This window comes from Excalfactoria chinensis, chromosome 1 (assembly GCF_039878825.1).
Source record: "Excalfactoria chinensis isolate bCotChi1 chromosome 1, bCotChi1.hap2, whole genome shotgun sequence".
In the NCBI taxonomy this organism is placed as follows: Eukaryota; Metazoa; Chordata; class Aves; order Galliformes; family Phasianidae; genus Excalfactoria; species Excalfactoria chinensis.
In genome coordinates, this window is record NC_092825.1 from 117,907,188 (window position 1) to 117,925,535 (window position 18,348).

General features: G+C 42.7%; 1 protein-coding gene across 4 annotated transcripts in view; it reads left to right on the forward strand.

The window, feature by feature from the left end:
* MID1 (midline 1) overlaps positions 1-18,348 on the forward strand; it is a 232,209-nt gene that overhangs the window by 90,072 nt on the left and 123,789 nt on the right. The window contains exon 1 of one of the 4 annotated variants that reach the window (XM_072360731.1): positions 7,264-7,527. The exons of 2 other annotated variants lie outside the window; for them this stretch is intronic. The gene's annotated coding sequence lies outside the window, so the exon portion shown is untranslated. Of the gene's footprint in view, positions 1-7,263; positions 7,528-7,548; positions 7,621-18,348 lie in introns of those variants that run through there. One more of the 4 variants, XM_072360758.1, reaches the window with a different exon arrangement.

Consider the following 18,348-nt stretch of genomic DNA (forward strand, 5'->3'; position numbering starts at 1 on the left):
ACTACTTAGGACAGCAGGTGGTTTTCAGTTAACTGAAGATCCTAGTGAATTTTTAATTCCCTTACTAAAAGATATGTAGAAACTATATCATGGAAGACTTTGATTTCAGACCTCCATTATTTAATTATCTCTGACTTCAGTGTGAATTGCATAATACTGTGTATATAAACTTCTATTCCTGAGTTCACAAATGCAAAGTCGATGATTATCAAGTCATTTTGTCATTAGGCAACATGGCAGAAAAATTCAGCATATTTCCTTTGTATGTGCCAAGGGTTCTTCGTGTCCAGTTTCATACTGCTGTGCTATAGAGTACCAAATTCTTCCCTTTTAATCCCAGAAGGCTTCCAGAGACTGAAAGCAATGGAAGCATGAGTGGCTTGATGATCCAGGATCTCCAGGACGTCACTTGCAATTGCCATTTACATAAAGGACCTTCTTGGTGCCCAGTATTTGAAAAAGGCCTTTATGAAATGGGAGCTGGAATCTTCATAGAATCATAGAACTGTGTTGGAAGAGACCTTTAGAAGTTATCTAGTCCAACTCCCCTGCAATGAACAAGGGCATCTGCAGCTCAGAGCCCCATCCACACTGACCTTGAATGTCTTCAGGGATGGGGCTTCCACCACCTGTCTGGAAAACCTGTGCCAGCACTTCACCACTTTTACTGTAAAAAACCTTCATCTTATATCCAACCTAGTATCCTCTCCTTAAGTTTGAAACCATTTCCCCTTGTTGTATTACAGCAGGCCCTACTAAAAAGTCTGTCCCCTTCTTTCTTATAGCCCCCTCTTAGATACTTGAGATATACTTCATAGTTTATTACTGCAAAATACAGGACAATGAAAATGCTGGAAAAACAGTATGTGTATATATGACAAGGTGTGGCACTGGGGATTAATATCTACATGAAATAGCTTAGGAGGCATGCATTAACCTTGCACTGAGTGCAAAATAATGATGTTGGAGAATGTGTTGCAGGCAAGGCTTAGAAGGCTTGATTGTCCCTGTAAAAAAACCCACATGTACTCATGAAATATGACAAACTTGGCAATATCTGTGAATTTTAGTGTCAAAGTGACTAATGCGACTAATAATAAGAAGTGGAAGTAAGAAATGCAGATCTAGAGCCTGGTGATATGCATTTAATCTCTGTGCTGGCCTTCATATTCCACAGTCTTTTCAGAATCAGATTTTCCAAGTTACTGATCTTCATGAAAAAGTTTAAGAACATAAAAAATAGAATCTTTGTGGGCCAGTCTGTGTTGTTGTTGCTGTTGCTGTTTTTTAATATAATTTGATAACTTATTTTAGTATTTTTAATAAGGGTACCTTATAGAACTAGAATCAAAGGACTGAACTATGAAACTGGTTTGCCTGGAACCTGAAGAAGTGCACTACTTTTGCTTTCATTATCTTTTGCTTCCAGTGCCATGTAACAAAAAGAGAGGCCCAAGAAGGGACACATCTGGAATTGTGAGCTAAATAAAGTAAAAATTCTTTTGGAAACTGGTAAACCTATACTATATATGTCTGTAATTAAAAAGAATGAGGTATGTTGGCTCATAAAAGTACCATCTGAAAACAGTTTAGAGGTTAGAAAAGGGCTACTTGGCACAGGCAGAAGGGCAAGCCATGACCAGGCCTGTCCTCTCAGAGCAGCACTCCCGATGGGCCTGCTTCACTGTGCCACACTTCAAACCTCTCTTGTGCTGGTGTACAGAAAGAATTTTAGGCAGTGCTCCTGGTGAGAAAAGCATTAATTTCCATTGGGATGACTCTTTCCTGCTTTGCTGCTTTGATGTTTTGTGGTGTCTGTCCACATCCTTGAATTGCTTAACTTAATATTTTCCGGTAAGAATGTTCTTTTGTTTTTCTCCTAAGTCCTTCTCCTGCTTTTCTTATTTGAAATTAGAATAAAGTGGCTTTTCTGTGTGTAAAACATCTCATGTAAATGTATTACATTATCAGTACCAAGAGCCATGCTGCAGCAGTGGGAGAGGATACTAATTCAGTGTTTCATAAGTAAACTGACCTTGAGGGCAACCTGTGAACTCCAGAGGCTATAAGTCAAACCCTGAGTCATGTATATTCGCACATTCCCAGTTGTATAAAGAGGTTCTCCTAAGCCAAAGGACTTCAGGATTGGGTTTAGTTTTTTGTTGTCGTTCCCCTGCTCACCCCCTGCAGGCTTAATCCTCACCAGAAGCATTGCTATGCATTGGCATCCTGGCTAGAGAAAGGGAAAACAATCTTCAAGCTTCTTGCTTTTAAACAGAAGGAGAGTTTACATTTTATTTTACCCCAAATTTTGTATGAGTTTGTGTTAAACATGCAGACACTCACACACAATTTTTTTTAGAAATAACTGCATATTTAGGAAAGCAAAGGTAGCTTCAGTAAGAAGCCAAAGAATTAGAATGGGGGGGAAACCAAACGCCTAACCCATGGACATGGACAGCTTACTGGATGCAGTTTGTATTGCTGTTCTTTAAGGCACAATTCTGAGTCCTGTGACAAAGAATACTTTACTACACAAGGTTTCTTTTTGACTGCTGTGCTGTATAGCCTATAGATAACTTTTCCATCTCCTGTCCCTGCTTCACAGAAGCACATTTTCCACACGGAGGCAGCTGGCATGGATAGTTGGAACTGTGGGAAGAAAAGATAAGAGAATTCCCTGAGGGGATACTCCTTGGGGAGGCTTTCTTGTAAAATTAGGTTTTCTGAGAAAATATAGATTATTGCTGAAATTTTGTTGCTTTTTCTGCCTAGAAAAAAAGAAAACAAAAGAAACAAAAAGGATTTTAGTCTGACTGGATTTTTTAGGTAAATTCAGCTGTGTTGATAGCAAATGCAGAGTAATGAAATTGCTTTTTTTTTTTTTTCTTTTTTTTCCCCCCATGCTAATGAGGGCTTGCAGAAACACAAAGCGTGTGTTCTTATTATTTTCTCATTCTTGATTTCATGGATGCTTCTTAAATCTTGACTATTAAGGAAAAAAAATGTCATATAACTATTACTTTTAAAAGTAATGAGGTATCATTGCCAATCATCAACTAGCAAATACAAAAAAGTAACCTCAGTGAGCTAATTATGATTTGTATTAAATTCTGCATGTACCTGTACTAGAAAACAGATGGTTTAGAACCTCTGAGCCCTTCTACCATCCTTCTTTGTCAGTCTTTTTAACTCACTGTACTTCCACATAATTTTGGAACAGACTTTCAGAGACTTCTTCCCACTGATTTATTACAGATGACTGTGCATCAACTTGTTCAGCCTAGCAGATCAAGCATCTGCCTCGTATCACAGATGCAGTGAAATGAAATCCAGAAGTTAATAGTCTTTTGATTAAAATAGCTGAATCAAAAAGTCTAGTCAGTTTTGTCATTAAGGCGGTACAGATGGATCATTTCATACCATGTTTCTTAGCTGCAGATTGTTTAGATTGTGTAAGTGATGGAGGAAGGTGTTGTTCTGTAGACACCTTTCTTCTCTCTTGCCTGTGGTTGGTGCAGCCCCAAATGAGACCAGAGCAGTCTGAAGGATGCTGTAAAGAACTGAGCAAGGGGAATGGTCTTCTAAAGACCCCTCCATGGAGAGGGCTGCAGTGAGCTCTCATCTCTGCCTTTTCAGTGATACCCTGCCAAGAGGCTGAGTCATCTTGCTTGAAAGGTAATGGATTTCCCAAAGGTCGGCCTTAAGGACTTTCTATGCTGCAGCTTTCAGTCTCCATTTGTAAACTGAAGGTTGCCTCACATTGCTGGTCTTATTTTCTGAACTTCTGTTGGATGTGCATTTAAATACCCACATCAGACACTCTGCCAGGGTAATTAGTTCATCTTTCTTCCATTCACCACAGCAATGTTGATAAAAGCAGTTAAGTACTGCTCTGCAAGGTTCAGCTCTGTGCTTTCTTATATACATTAGCTATGTGTTTTACAATTAGTGTGACACTTTCACATCTTGAGAACAGATAATTATTTTTTTTAATATATTGATAGTATTTCAGACTTATTTTAGTTTTTATGCCATCTTTTCAGAAATCTTTCCAACTTAGAGCTTTCTAATTCAAGTGTTATTGTGCCAGCTCTACTGGAGGTTATTTTTACATTCCAGAGTTGCCCGGAGTTATATATTCTAGTGTTATCAGGGGTTATTAAGTAGCATTTTGTATTCTGAACATCCCAGTCTTCCTGCAGGTGCCAATTTGAATCTGCTAGGGGAGGAACTGTTAAAAACATTAGAAATGAATTGCAGCATTAGTTTGAATATGAATATTACCTTTTCCTCCCAAAGTGCAACTGTTCAGCTGCTTGTTTATTTTAAAAAACACACACATCTTGTTTTTCCAGTTGTCTACTGCAAAGTAAAGGCAATCTATTTGTGACAGACTTCATATCTGAAGACATTTCAAATGTTGATTTTCAAGCTAGATTCACTTCTTTCTAACCTGTGTGCTGGGTCCTATTTTTCTCTCCTCTAAGTCTTTTACTCCTACTGTGCATAATAGACCCTGAGGTCTGGTCCATCTCTATCTGGCCCAGCTCAGTGAGGACACTGAGTGGTTCTTCTGACTGTAGTTTATATTGAATTCTCTGCACTAAGAAAGATTTCCATGGCAGATGGAGTTCACGTAATGAGAAGTCCTTTCTTTCACTTCCCATTTTGCAACCAGTGCTACTGGCAAGGATCTGGCTGGCCTGGACTACATAAAATTGCTTTATATTCCAACAGTCAAGTAATTCCATGTTAGGTTGCTCTGCATCTGGTTCATCCATGTGAAACCGTTATTGAATTTGATAATTTATTGGAAAGAATGTAGCTAATTATGGAAGGCTTAGTTAACAGATTAGAACAAGTAGAAGTCTCAGATTTTGAAGTAGTTCTGCATTTCTCATATCATGATCATTGCCTTGGCACAATTTTTAACCTTCAGGCTTGTCTACTGTATTGATTACCACTGAGCTAATCCTCATTCTGCCCTTTGTCCTTGTAAGCATTTGTCTTTTAACATACATCCATGAGAATCATTTAAGGCTGTCAGGCTCCCAGCCATGACTTTGCTCTCAGTGATGCAGGTGTTTGCTCTTGGCAGTGCCTGAACTTACACCTGGTACCACCGTCTCTGGCAGCCTTTCTTCCACAAGTTCCCACTGGACAGACTGTAAAAGTTTCTTCCTTCGGGGTCAGAATCTTTTTTCCCTCCCCTGAAGATGGTACGACTTTCTCACACACATACATACACTTGGGCGACAGATGTGAAAACAAATATCTGGAGGAAGGTTTAAAAGCCAGCACAGATCGTTTCTTGCGTCCAAAAAGGCATCCAAATTCTTGTTCCTCCCATCTAGCTGTACCATTGTGTCTCTGGAGATGGAGTACCTTCGAGACCATTTCAGATGTTGACCCTTTTGAATTCTTTGCTTCCTATTCCTTGCTAATTTTGAAATTCTGCACCTTTATCTAAATCACCCTCACCAACAGAGTTTCTCTCTAAGGCACTAATTACTTCAGAAAAGCGTCATTACCCTCCTTTTGAATGCATCTTGGAGGGGATTCTCCTGGATTTAACCATTGTAAAAGGTTTTCGCATACCACATACTCAATTCAAGTGACACCAGTCCACTCTGCTACCTTTGGGCACCAGAGGGGAAGCATTCCTGTTAAGTGCTCTTAATGCACCCCACTCTGTGCATTGCAGCTGCTTGGAGCCATTGTGCAAGTATGCCTGACTGATGCCATCACTGGAGGATCAATGAGTTGTCTCTGCTTTGGTCTTATCCTGTGCAGGCTGTTGTGAATAGCCATCAAAATACTTGGTTTGTGTTGCCAGTGAAGCATAATGGGATCCTCCCACTTCAGAACATGTACCTGATGAGCACAGCTGGCCCTGGATGAAGTGCTTTACATCAGCTTTTTCCTCCATCCCTCCCTGCTTCTCAGCTGGACAGTGCCAGTATTATGCAAACTCCCCTCTTGGTGGCACTTACTTAAGAGAAAAATCATTGTTGTTTTTCAATGGGAAAGCAAACAAGCAGATTTTTCAGACCTTCCTTTCCCTGTGACATACCCAGCACTGGCGCTTATCTATCACTTTTAGCTTTTATAAGCGAAAGGGAAATATATTTTAAGAAGCCTTTAATTAAAATCCTGGCAGCACATCACTCTAACAACTTATTATTTCACTTTTCTTTTCCTGCAGCTCAATTCAATAAGATTTCTTGTACTGATAGGAATTTTTCTGGAGAGCGACTGCATTTTGCCGTGGTAGATAAAACCCTTACCGAAGCAAATCCATGATGTTGGGGCTTTTCTTCAGACATCAGATATGCCTGATTGTTCCCTCAAGATCAAAAGACAGCTTTCCCTTTAAAGAAACAGAGAGACTCATGGCTTTCTGAACCGACATAAAGCGAGGGGAAAAGAAATGGAAAAAGAGTGGGTGGTATTAATTTGTGAATTTTCTATTTCTCCACTTTTCTGTTCATTACCTTTTGACTCAAGAAAGGTGTAACTCAAATTACAATGGCATTACAGATTTGGGATGTAAATATATACATGTATGTAGCCTTTTTGTTTGTTTATTTTAACAGAAGCCACTGAGGGGCAGCAGATAAAAGCCGATCTCGTTAAAATTAGATATACATATATGCTTGCTTTGAAGTTGCAATTGGGCTCCAGTATTATGTTGCACACGGAGCAAAGTTTCAGAGATCAGGAAATGACCCTAAAGAAGAGAAAGCAGGCAGAAGCGATTGAGCATTTGCCACCAAGACAAAATGCCACAGCAGACCAGCTCTTGCTCTTCGTGCAACTGGCATACTGCATTTTCCTAACTTTCTGCTCTCATAATGACACCGTTTCTTCTTTAACCCAGCACAAGGAAATTAGGTGCATTTGTAACACCCATGGCTGCTGCTAGCATGAAACATTGTCACTTTGTGGGGCTTCTGTTTTGAGTTCCGTGTGACTGTGGGACTTGGGAGTCTCTGGACATCTCAACGTTCTTGCTTAAGTCCTGGGAGCCCTTTAAGCAGACCCGGAGCAGTTAAATGAGAATAATCTCTCGCAGCGCAAATTGACTTCCCTCTTTGTAGCTCTAGACACTGTTTCCAGCTGGTTTCAGTCTTTCAAATCCTTGAAAGCTTTCCTAATCCTCATGTCGGCAGCCTTTATGTGCTCTCCTCCCTCCCTCCCCTCTCTCCTGATTGGCGAGGCGATGGCACGGCCTGATTCAGCCAACTGCTACATCCCTGCGCTGCGGTTTGAAATAGGAGCCAGGCGGACAGTTGCCTCCCCGCTCCTGACTTTTAATAGGCTGGGAAACTTGACATTGTCTTAGGAAGGGTTCCCCCTAGCAAAGGATAAAAGGAGGGGGGGGGGAAATAAAAACATCCAAGACGAGGGGGGGAGAAAAACTTGCGTACAGTGGGAAACTTGATGGATCCCTGCCCTGCGGCCGGCGGCGCGGCGTAGCCCCTTCCCGGCTGGATGGATGATGGGAAGCTCACCATGAGGCAGGTGAGGAGCGCGGCTCCGGGAGGGGGGAGCGCCGCGCTCTGCGCTGGGCGGCACCGAGGCTTCTTTTTTTTCTCTTCCTTAACCTCTTGTAAAGTAAGTTTCGGGGGAAAGGGAAGCGTAAGAGATTTATTTATTTCGATTTTCAAATTGTCCTTGCCGTGCGGGTCGCTGTGCGCCTGTTTAGGGGACGGACGGCGTTTGCGAGATCCGTAAATCAGTTCCCGCTTGCATGTATTGTGTGGGCTTGTCTCCGTGACATGGAAAAGGAAAGGGCTCGCTGTGTTATGGGGCTAAACACGCCAATAATTCAGCCCGGGGATAATTTATTAAACTGCTCTGCGTGAGCTCCTTGCCTGCCACTGCTTTAATCTTCTGATTGCTTTAAAACGTGGTAGTTTCAAGCTGTCTTACAGGCTCACAAAAGTACTTTAAAATGGGTTTTCTAGTGAATTTTTTCCTCAAGATTATTCAAATGAGTTTTTCTTTCTTTTTTTTTTTTTCCTATTCACCTGAAGGGACAAAAGGAGCTTTTATTCTCATTCCCCCAGTTAAAAGGAACAGTGGCGAGATGGTTTTGATTCTCACTGCTCCTAGTTTTGCAACAACAACATGCAGTTAGAAGAGCCTGTGGGAGCCAGGCAAGCTGGTGGGGCCGGGACTGAAGGCTGAATCAGAGATCTGTCCTAGTTCACAAAGCCCTGCCAGTCTGCTTCCGAATCTTGCACTTAGTATGTTATTTTCTAGGTAGCCAGTGGGTAAATGCGAGGAAACGAGAGAAGGTACTCTTCTGTATGGGTGTTATTCATTCAGCTCCCAGTGGGACTTTTAGACTACATGCCCTGGGAGTGCATGTGCAGATTTTGCACCTGTAGTGCAAATGGAGCGTTTGTTTTGTGTTTGCTTTCTGAAAGTGCGGTGGGAAATCTCAGCTTCCTCACCTTGCTCTCCTCTGAGTGGAGGGAGGTGGCGAAGGGAGAAGGAGAAAATGCAGGTGAGGGAGGGGGAATGGTATTTCCTTCTCCCACCAGGCAATAAAATACTCTGATTGTTTTTAAGAGGGAGGGAAATTCTTGTCCTTGCAAAGCCAAACGAAGGACATTTTGTATACCGGGGACCTCGGGATGGTCAGTGGGATGCACGCAGTCATCAAAAGTCATTATCACCGCAAGAGGGTACTTTGACACAGGGGGTTGCCAGCGGGGAACAGAGAAAGAAGCGGTTGCAGGCTGACAATAAAGAAAAGCTCACCTGAAACATCCGGTTTTTATGTCTTACTGAGCTTCGTAGCTGCTGGGTTAAAACAGAACGGAGGAGGCGAATGATATTACGAAGCCTGGGTACCCTCCCTCCCGCTCCGAGGAAAGAGGTGAAGGAGGCGTTCCGCCTGAGGAGCGGTGCAGGCACAGGCACAGCGCTGGCTCCTGCATGGCCCGGCACGCCTCGGTTGCCCGCCGCCCTCCCCAGCTGTTGCTCCTGGGGAGGCAGGGCCAGCTGAAGGGCTGCCAGAGCTTGTTGAAACACCTGCCCCCGAGTGCGGTTTCGCACCCTGAGCCAAGGGAACGATTTAAAAGTATTTCCCCGGGTCTGGTTGTTTTCTTCTGCACAGCTATTTTCGGTTTGGCGAGGAAAGGCTGGGCGTGCTGGAGGGGCTGGTGGCGGGGGGGTGGGGTGGGGTGGCTATTGCTGTGGATGGGCGCTGAGGGCTGGGGCGAGCCATGGACTAACTGTATGGGGCGGTTAGGGAAATCGTTACGGCAGCCACTTGGGAGAATGAGTATCACGTGCACCTGGAGCCCATGCTCCTGTTTGTAGTTTCCCGTTCTCATGGGAGAGAGGAATGTGCAGATGGCTTTCCTGTTGGCTGGTTTACTGCCCTCCTGTGCGGAGCACCTACACAGTGTCCTCTCTCCCTCCCTGTCCTGTTGCCTTCCTGCCCTCCCCAGGTGCTCCCATTTCCATCTTTACACCAAATGCTCTTAGACAAGGTTCAGACACCAGCTACACCCAACTAGAGATGATCTTGGTGGCAGCTACAGCTTAACTTGGGGCTGAAGAGTTAACTGTCAGGCAAATGGCACATTGCTAGCCCTGGAATAGAACTGTATTGTGCTGGTGACTGAACTGGCCCAAAAGCAGCCGGCAGGTACTGAACAACAGCGTATCTGGTATAAGTGCACTCATCTCCTCAAAGGGAGTACGGGAGTTACTGTAGAAACGTAATATGCAACTTGTTGAACAGATAAGGTTCAACCTACTTTACCACTGCACCAAGCATTGGTTCCTAACAGGTGATGGGTTGGCACAGGATGCTCTGTTGAGGTCTGTAAATGAGACAGGTATAAAACAAAGCAGACATTTTTTAGGTGATTATTGAAAACCTCAGTAAGAGCTGTCTCCTTGCTGCCCGCTAGGAATAATGACCTTGCATAGAGGCTTCAGTAACCAAAATGGAAACATTTCCATCCTGTTGCTGTGTTTCGGAATATCTTGTCACTGTGCACCTGTAAAAGAGTAAGTATTCACAGGAAAGCAAACCCATTTTGGTGTGTTAGGATGCCGCAAGTATAATAATGGGAACTACAACTGCAGTCTTTAAAGGAATTTAGCATGGTGGCAAGATAACAAAACAAAAAACCCACAGCTAACCTGATGAGTAAGAATATTTTGAGAGGAAACACATCTGCTTTGCAGATAACTGTTCCGTTTGTTACTTAAATAGGTGTGCCTAAGCAAGGCATTGTGCAAGTGATGGAGACTTCTGAGAAGGTGCTTAGCCTTCATGTGCGGGAAGGTGGCTTTTTGTGACTGGAGGCTGTTGCTGATTGGATTCCCTCAGTTTGCTGCAGAACTGGAGAGGGCACTGCAAGCTCTGTTTTAAGTCCCCTAAGCTCACTTCATGGAAAAACAAATGTTTGATGAATTTTAACACTCCATTTTCACTTACTTTCACCCACATCAAATCCCAGAAGAGCAGCTCGTGGGAGTGTCCTGACAACAAATGCAACTCCTTGCCTTGGCCTCTTCCTATTGAGGTCCTATTGACTTTGATCAAGGCAGAGTTGAGACCTCCATCACAAAAGAGGTCTAACGCCACCTAAAAAACTGTTTCTAAGGCACACAAGGCCATTACAGTTAGTTATAGTGACTGTAGTCATGCAGCTTTTAGTGTGTATGCAACTCACCAAATGAGTAGATGCTGCGTATGGTTTCAGTGAATAACACATGCAAAACACAAAAACATCCCCTTTGCTTACAGATGTTTAAGTTCTTAGCATGTGTTTCTTATTTCCTATTTTCTTTTGCATATCTTTTAGAATTCTTAATGTGTTCCTCAGTGGAAAAGCTGTTTTCGTATCCTGGGGTGCTCTAATCCTTAGCCTTGCTTTAGGAAACTCTCTTTAAAGTTCCTCCTGGGACATTTTGTTGTTTGTTTGGTCTGTAAGGGAAGAATGAGCATCTCAGAGAGTGCTGTTTTCCTGTTGTTGTTTTGTGTGTGTGTACCATTCAGAATAAAGAAAACAAGTGTACAGAGTCCCCAGGCAGAGAGCGTATCAGTTAATTAATGGCAGGGCATTGCTTCATAGGAAGCCTGGGTGAGGATTTGGTGCGTGTGTGTGTATGGTGTGTGTGTTGTCTGCCTCCTTTGATCACTTGTGTGGTAAACAGACGTGCAGTGTAGCTATGGCAACATGTGCTGTAGGTTGGTGGGAACAGAGGGGATGGGATCACCGGACAAAGGGCAGTTTGTTAGGGTGGTTGGTTCTGATTAGAAAAAGGTGGCACCAGTCAGGGCATTTAAAAACATCAGTTTTGCAAAACACAAATGTATGTTATCGGTTTCAAAGTAGCGTTTGTTTCTGTAGCGCTGAAGGAGCAGATCATATGGAAGATTGGGGAGGGGGAGGAATAATAAAAAGCAGAGACAAAACCTTGTAAGACTTCGGAATGCAAGTATATTTATGCTGGATGTCCTTCTGGTTTTGCTGCTGAATGGATGCATTTTGCAAGAATGCATTTGGATGAATTAAATTACCACAGATAATGTAGTATTTTAAAAATAAGACTTTAATGATGTAATGATGATAGCCTGGGATTTTCTATTACATCTGGTCCTTTCTCCAATCCCTCAAAATACGATGTTCATTTTGAGATCAGTGCTACTGTACCTGTTTCACCTGTAGAGGTCAGACTTGAAGTTCTCAAAGCCTTCACTCGTTAGAATTTCAGCCTGAAGCTAAGCCTATAAAACAATGAAACTGGGCACAGCCACTTTCCTCATTAACTTTGTGGGATACTCTTAAAATAATATTGGTTTATCAGCATCGGGTTATTAAGTTACACGGCGTTTCTACAGCTCGAAAGACACCAAGATTCAGCCTTCTCTCCCAGCTCGCAGAGCCTGGCGCGGAGCTTTTATTAGTGCCTGAATTATTTAGATGCGTATCTCGCTCTCTGATCCCCAGCAGGCCTCTTGCCTTTGATGGGGCCTGTCTCCGGCCCTCGCCTCCCACCCGGCACTGGGCCCCGCTGGCTGACTCCTTCCCCCACTGGCCTGGCCCAGGGCTTCCCCACTGGGGAGGGACGGAGGCAGCGGCACAAAGTGCTACAGCAGCTCTGGAGCTCTGCAAAAATAAAGTTGCCTGGGCTCAGAGTTCCTCTGCAAGGTTGCACCAGAGGTAAGGGGTTTACTGCAGCCCGGGGTCAGGGAAAATGAGCTGCTGGGAATGAGGAGCTCGTGGAAGTGAATGCTCAGGGGACGGTTATGCTGAAGCTCAGTGAGTGGGAAGACTGAGAAGCAATTTGGGCTGGCTGAGGGTGAGGGCTGAGCTGGGAGAGAGGAGCAGGTCTGTGTTCCCACACAGCCCCAAGAATGTGAATTTGTGAGCGTGTGCTGGGGTTTGTTTGAACTGAGTTTAGGGCTTGTTAGGGTACAGTGTTCTTTACCCTCTCCTTGGACTGGAAGTCTTTTATTGCAGCTTGGAGCTCGTAATGCTTTAGCAAGCTGTGAGGAATTACTGTATATCCCCAAGATCACTGCCTGAGAGCTGGAAAAGGCGCTACAGGGTAGGAAGCTGATTTTGATCTCTTTCCTAAGCAATGAGAATAACTCTTAATTCTTTAAAATTCTTTCCTATTTGCTGTCATCTCATGGTTGTTTATCATTATAATTTATATCTTCCCAGGGGGATGTGAGAAGACTTAAGAAACTGGCAAGTAGGCTGTATTTGTTTGGCCCCGAAGTAGGGTAAAGTTTTTCTGGTTACATAAGTGTTGAGATGCTTTGCTAAGAACAATTTGAAGGCAGTAAAACAAATAGCAGTGTTCAGGCTTTTACCCTTGGCTTAGTGGGGCAGTAAATGAGGAGATCCACAGGGCTGGTAGGGTTTTTCATTGTAGTGTGACAGACTGTAACAAAAACATTTTCTGAGGGGTATTTCATGGTCTCAAAAAGGAGCTAGCAGAGACTCTGATACTTGCACAGCATGTTGGGGCAGGGAGGCCAACTTTGTGCATGTGCCTCCAGCAGCACTGATAGCTGCCTATCATGCTCTGTCCTAGCTGCCATGCTGCCTGGGCACCTGCGGCCTCTGGCACTGCTTATCCACTGCCATAATGGATGTAAAAACTGGGAAGAACAAAGTTCTCTGTTGCTGCTTGAAGCTTTCTGGGGTACCAGAGACACTGGAGAATAGAGGATTGCCCCTGTGGGAGCAGCCTTCTGTGGGACGTGTGGGCTGGAATTCTGGTCCTGCACCTGCTTTCTGTTCCAAGCAGGTGTCCATGACTAATAGCATTAACTTGGCTCTTTGGGCCTCTGGGTATTTAATTACTGAACAGCCGAAGTGGGGCACTGAGACCCCTCCTTCCACCAGTGTCAGGTTAGGCTCTCATCTCTGGTACCAGAGAGCTGCTGCACTACCTTTAGTCAAGCAAAACAAGAGCTTGCACAGATGAGACATCTGATCATTTCTGATAGCTTCATTTTTATTTTTCCTTATTAGAAACTATTCTGAGCTTTAGCTGATCCTTTCTTTTAAAGACTTCTGGGAAGTCAGCCTCTTCTGGTTCTATAAAAAATTATATATTTTACAATAATTGTCCCATGTGGAAATATGAGTTCTTCTCATTTATTTATTTATTTTCTGTTTTACTTCCATTTTTCTTTCTGAGTGGGAAATGGAGACATCAAAACAAGAAATGAATAAAGAAACACGGCAAATGCACTATCTATATATTTAGAACTAAAGCTGCCAAATCCATCCATTTTATCATCATAATAGCCAGCATCCAAGTTTCAAGGTATTCTTAATCACCAGGGAAACTCTGAAAGTGTTGGAGGGGTGTTTATCACTGGAATGTATGGGTTGTGCTTTTTTGGTTTACCCTAAGTTTATGCATTTACTGCAAAACCTATATATTCCCTAGGAAGATTTAAGCTCCATTGACATTTTCTGCTTTGGGGACCAGCAAGGTTGGACTGATTTCTGCCTCAACTTCTTTCCTTCCAACTTCTTGGCAAGCTGGGGCCTCAAACATTCAGCCTTTTTTTTCTCCAGTCCCACCTCATCTCTGTAGGCAGGGACACAGGCACGTATTACTCTCACTTCTCCTGTTCCACTTTTTCTGGGAGTTTGTGAGGCTGTAGCCAGAAACCTACACAACTCTCTTTATAATCTCACTGTAAAACGTGCTGAAAATCTGATGTGCAGAGGAACAACAAGAAGGGGAAGGGGAGGCTGCCTTGAGCAAGGAGATGGGCTTTGAGAGCACTGAGTGTGGACACAGTGCTTGGGAAGGTACATTTGACAACCAAGAGTGTGGGATACTCACTCTGTATTTTGGCTCAGCTTACTGTAAAGTGGTATCAGAATCAGTGTGTGCTTTGCTAGATGACACACATTAGGTATGCAGACAAACATAATGCAGCTTTAGAGCTTAGGTTTTGACCTGTGTGTAGAGTTCCACTATTCTACCAAACCTGGTAGTATCTACTGAAACAAGCAACTGTAAAAAGTTAATGACTTCATTTCTAACTGGGTAACCTCAGAAGTATAGATTAGGCAGAGACTTCAAACTGGGAGCTAAGCAGTTCAAAAGTGCGCTATATTGTTTTGGTCTAATTAACACAACATGGTGATAAGACATTAAAGCAGAGTGACAACACTATACATTGATAACAGGGGACATTAATGCCTGCAGACACAGTCTACATTGTAAAAATCTGAAAAAAAGCTTATTATGTTAGATAGGTCAATGTGATTTGACCTAGTTTTGCTTTGCTGCTTAGAAATTATGTCAGTATTAGTTATGTCATCTCCTTGGATGAGCAATTTAACATCCTTTTTGCATTGCAGTGTTGTCGTAATATTTTATATATATATATTTACCTACTCTCTAAAAGGATCCTTCAGGCTAATTTCGGGGATCCAAGGGATGATGATACAAACCCAAATCTCGTGAAATTGGATTCTCTTTTCTCTCGCACACTGGAGATACATAAAGGAGTGATTATAGTCACAGTGAAATCATGTCTACAAAATTTGAGATAAATCTTGTCTCTCTTGCCTACAAAGCTCATTAAGTTCGTAAATTATCACTGTGCTAACTCGTGTAGCCATGTACGCCTTTCTCATTAAGGTTTTCCATGACTAGAAAATAGAATTATTAACTTTGCCTGGATGCTTATGTAAAGTAGAGTGGATTAAAGGAACAATTACACATGCTTTTCCTTTGGAATGTAGGGTCCCACCTGAAGTCATCTGTGGTCCTCTTGGAAAACTGAAGTTTTTTCTTTTAGTCTTGAACAAAATCACAAGGACTTCCCTTTACATTTTTGTTACATTGTGCATTTATTTTTTTCTCTCTCTCTCTCTTACCATCTGGACTTGTAAAGCAAGACTTTGTATTTGCCAGGGCTCAAATTGTGGTACGTCGGGGATAAACTTAAGGATTAAATGCTACTGTTCTTTGTTATGGTGGAAAAATAATCTGTTGCTGCCAGTTACAGTATATTGTTGAATGCTAGAAAGGGAGGACTCTTGTCTCACCCTTGCTTTTACCTACATACCTACAGCTACGTCCCTTACTGCTCTGTCACTACTGCAAGGTATTGCAAGGTTGCAGCTTTTGCTTCTTAGCCTTGTTTGATCCAAAATGAAGAACTCTGATGTCTGGTTTTTGCCTCTGCTGAAATTGGCAGAATTGCCAAGATGGGATGGATTTTCCCCTTCAAATTGCTATGTTATTCAACAGGTAAATTGTCTCCCTTGTGACAAACACTGAGCACATCAGGTGAGAGCATGAGAGAAACGGTTCCTTTCCTGTTTTGTGGGGTTAGCTTGTTTGTTTTAATTTGATGTGTCTTGAATTGTAAGAAATTGGTGCTTAAATTTCAGTGTGAGCTTGCTCCTTGCAGTGGTAAAATACACTAATAAAGGGAGAGCTGTGCAGCTTTTTCACCATCTCTTTGCAAAAGCATCAAATCTTCAAGACGTCCCACTTAATTCAGAGTTCTCTCAGCTCAAATAAAAATTAAAATTGTAATAGCTGTATAAGATCTTTGGATATGCTTCAGATGCAAATGCCCTTAACATCTCTAGTTAACCAGCTTAATTGGAACAAAAGCCCAACAAGAGCAAGTGCTCAGCGATGACTCCTCTATGCTATAACATTTGCTCTTGATCCCTAATTAAGCCTTGTTTCTGAAGGTTAAAAAATCCTTCCACAGCGTAACTCTCTTTGAATGTCTCAACTGCAGAAGAAAATGTCATGAGAGAAGTATACTAATCCCTCCTCCTCTCTTTAAAGAAAAATAAGGTGTAAACTGCTTATGAGTGATTAGCAAGAACTGGAAATAAATATAATGTATCCCTAGAGCAGTATAAGTCCAAGTAATGAATATCTTCTTTGTGTTTGTACACCAATGATCCAATATGGTGATAGCTTATAAACAAATAAGAAAAACGTCTCTCAACCTCTAACTACTGTCATGGGGAAGAGGTTTTTTTTCTTACATCCTGAGAATTTCCTTTGGAAGCAGATCATGCACATTGCTTTTTGTCCTGACAGCAGGCACTCTTGGGAAGAGAGTAACTCCATCTGCTATGCAACAAACTTTCTAGATATTCAAGAAGTATGATTAGATTCCCCCATGACTCTTATTTTCTTCAGACTGAACAAATCTGGTTCTTCCAACATTTCTTCTTATGTTAATTTCCGTAGCCCACTAATTATGCCAGTGGCTCTTCAATGAAACCTTTCAAACTCTGTCAACAGAGGGAACCAAAAGTGGGTGCTGTATTCCAGGGAGGGCCTAAGAAGTACCTAGTAGAGTAAAATAGTCATATTCCTTGATTTACTGACTCCTCTTCCTGATTCTGGCCTCCTTCCCTGTCAGGGAACACTGGTGGCTTATGTTCAGTGTGATGCCTCCCACAGTCCCCGGCTCCCTTTCAGCAGAGTTGCTCTGCAGTCCGCGCTCTTCTCTGCTGCTTGGGATTACTTCTTTCCAGGCATAGGACATTATATTTATCTTTGTTAAAGCTCATGTTAAGACTATTAATAAAGTCAGTTTACAACCTCCAGGAGAGGTTTCCCAACTGAGGTAAGAAAATCAAACCACACTTTCCCCCTTTAGCTTGATGTCAATGCATAATTGCCCACAAAAGGCTTTAGTTACTTTTCAAGCATTATGTATCTTTCTGGGCTAGAAATCCTGGGGTATTAGGTCATGGATCTTGTAAAATTTGTGTGTTTCCATGATATTTTTCTATTGTCTGTTTCCACGAATCTATACCTGTAAATATTGCAGAACCATTAGCTTTAGGAAGACAGATTGTGTCTCTGTGGTCTAGAAAATCTGGAAACTGTTATGAGACCAAGCAAGTTAGTGGAGAAGGGCATTTTATTTCCCAGTTTGTCTTGAGCTGATGAGGTGGGTATGCCTCGAGAGACAGCAATGCTGTTTTATTGTTGGAAGCAAAGTCTGTGTTTGTTGCTCTAGTCCAATGATTTTTTCACCTCTCAGGGTCAAGCCTCACTGCCCCCTTCCCATCTCTGCTTTACTGTTTCTGTTACTGCTCCCTCACTTTCTTGTCATCAACCTCCTGCTCTATCACTAGGTATCTGGACAGCACTGGAGCTCATAGGAGTTGTAGGGTGAACATGCTAGAAGAGAGATACAGTACAGAAAGAGGCAAAATGCTATCTCCATGTCTTTCCTTTGCAAGTGTGTTTTTAATCTCATTTGGGAGGTAGGCTTTGCCATCCTGGGATTTCTGCCCTGACTGATGGGCAGTTGGCAGTTTGAGCATGACAAACAAGAAGAAAATTGGCGTTTTATTATTTCCCCCCACACTCTTTACTTTTCAGAAAATGGTGTGGGTTGAATGGGACTTTAAAGACCACCTAGTTCTACCTCTGCTGCCATTAGCAAGGATGACTTCCACAAGATAGGTTGTCCAAAGCCTCATCCAGCTTGGCCTTGAACACTTCCAGGTGTGAGACATCCACAGTTACTCTGAGCAGCCTGTTCCAGTGCTTCACCACCATTGTAATAAAGAATTTCTTCATGGGGGCTTTCTCAGCCTGTGAGGTGTTCCAGGCCCTCTGATCATCTTTATGGTCTTCTTCTGGACTTGCTCCAACAAGTTCATGTCTTTCATGTTCTCAGGACCCTAGAGCTGGGAGCACTACTCCAAGTGGGATCTCATAGTGCGGAGTAGAGTGAGAGCATCACCTCCTTTGACCTGTTGACTGTGCTTCTTTCCATCATTGAACTGGAACTGTGAATTTTCCTTGACAATCCTAAGTTTGAAAATA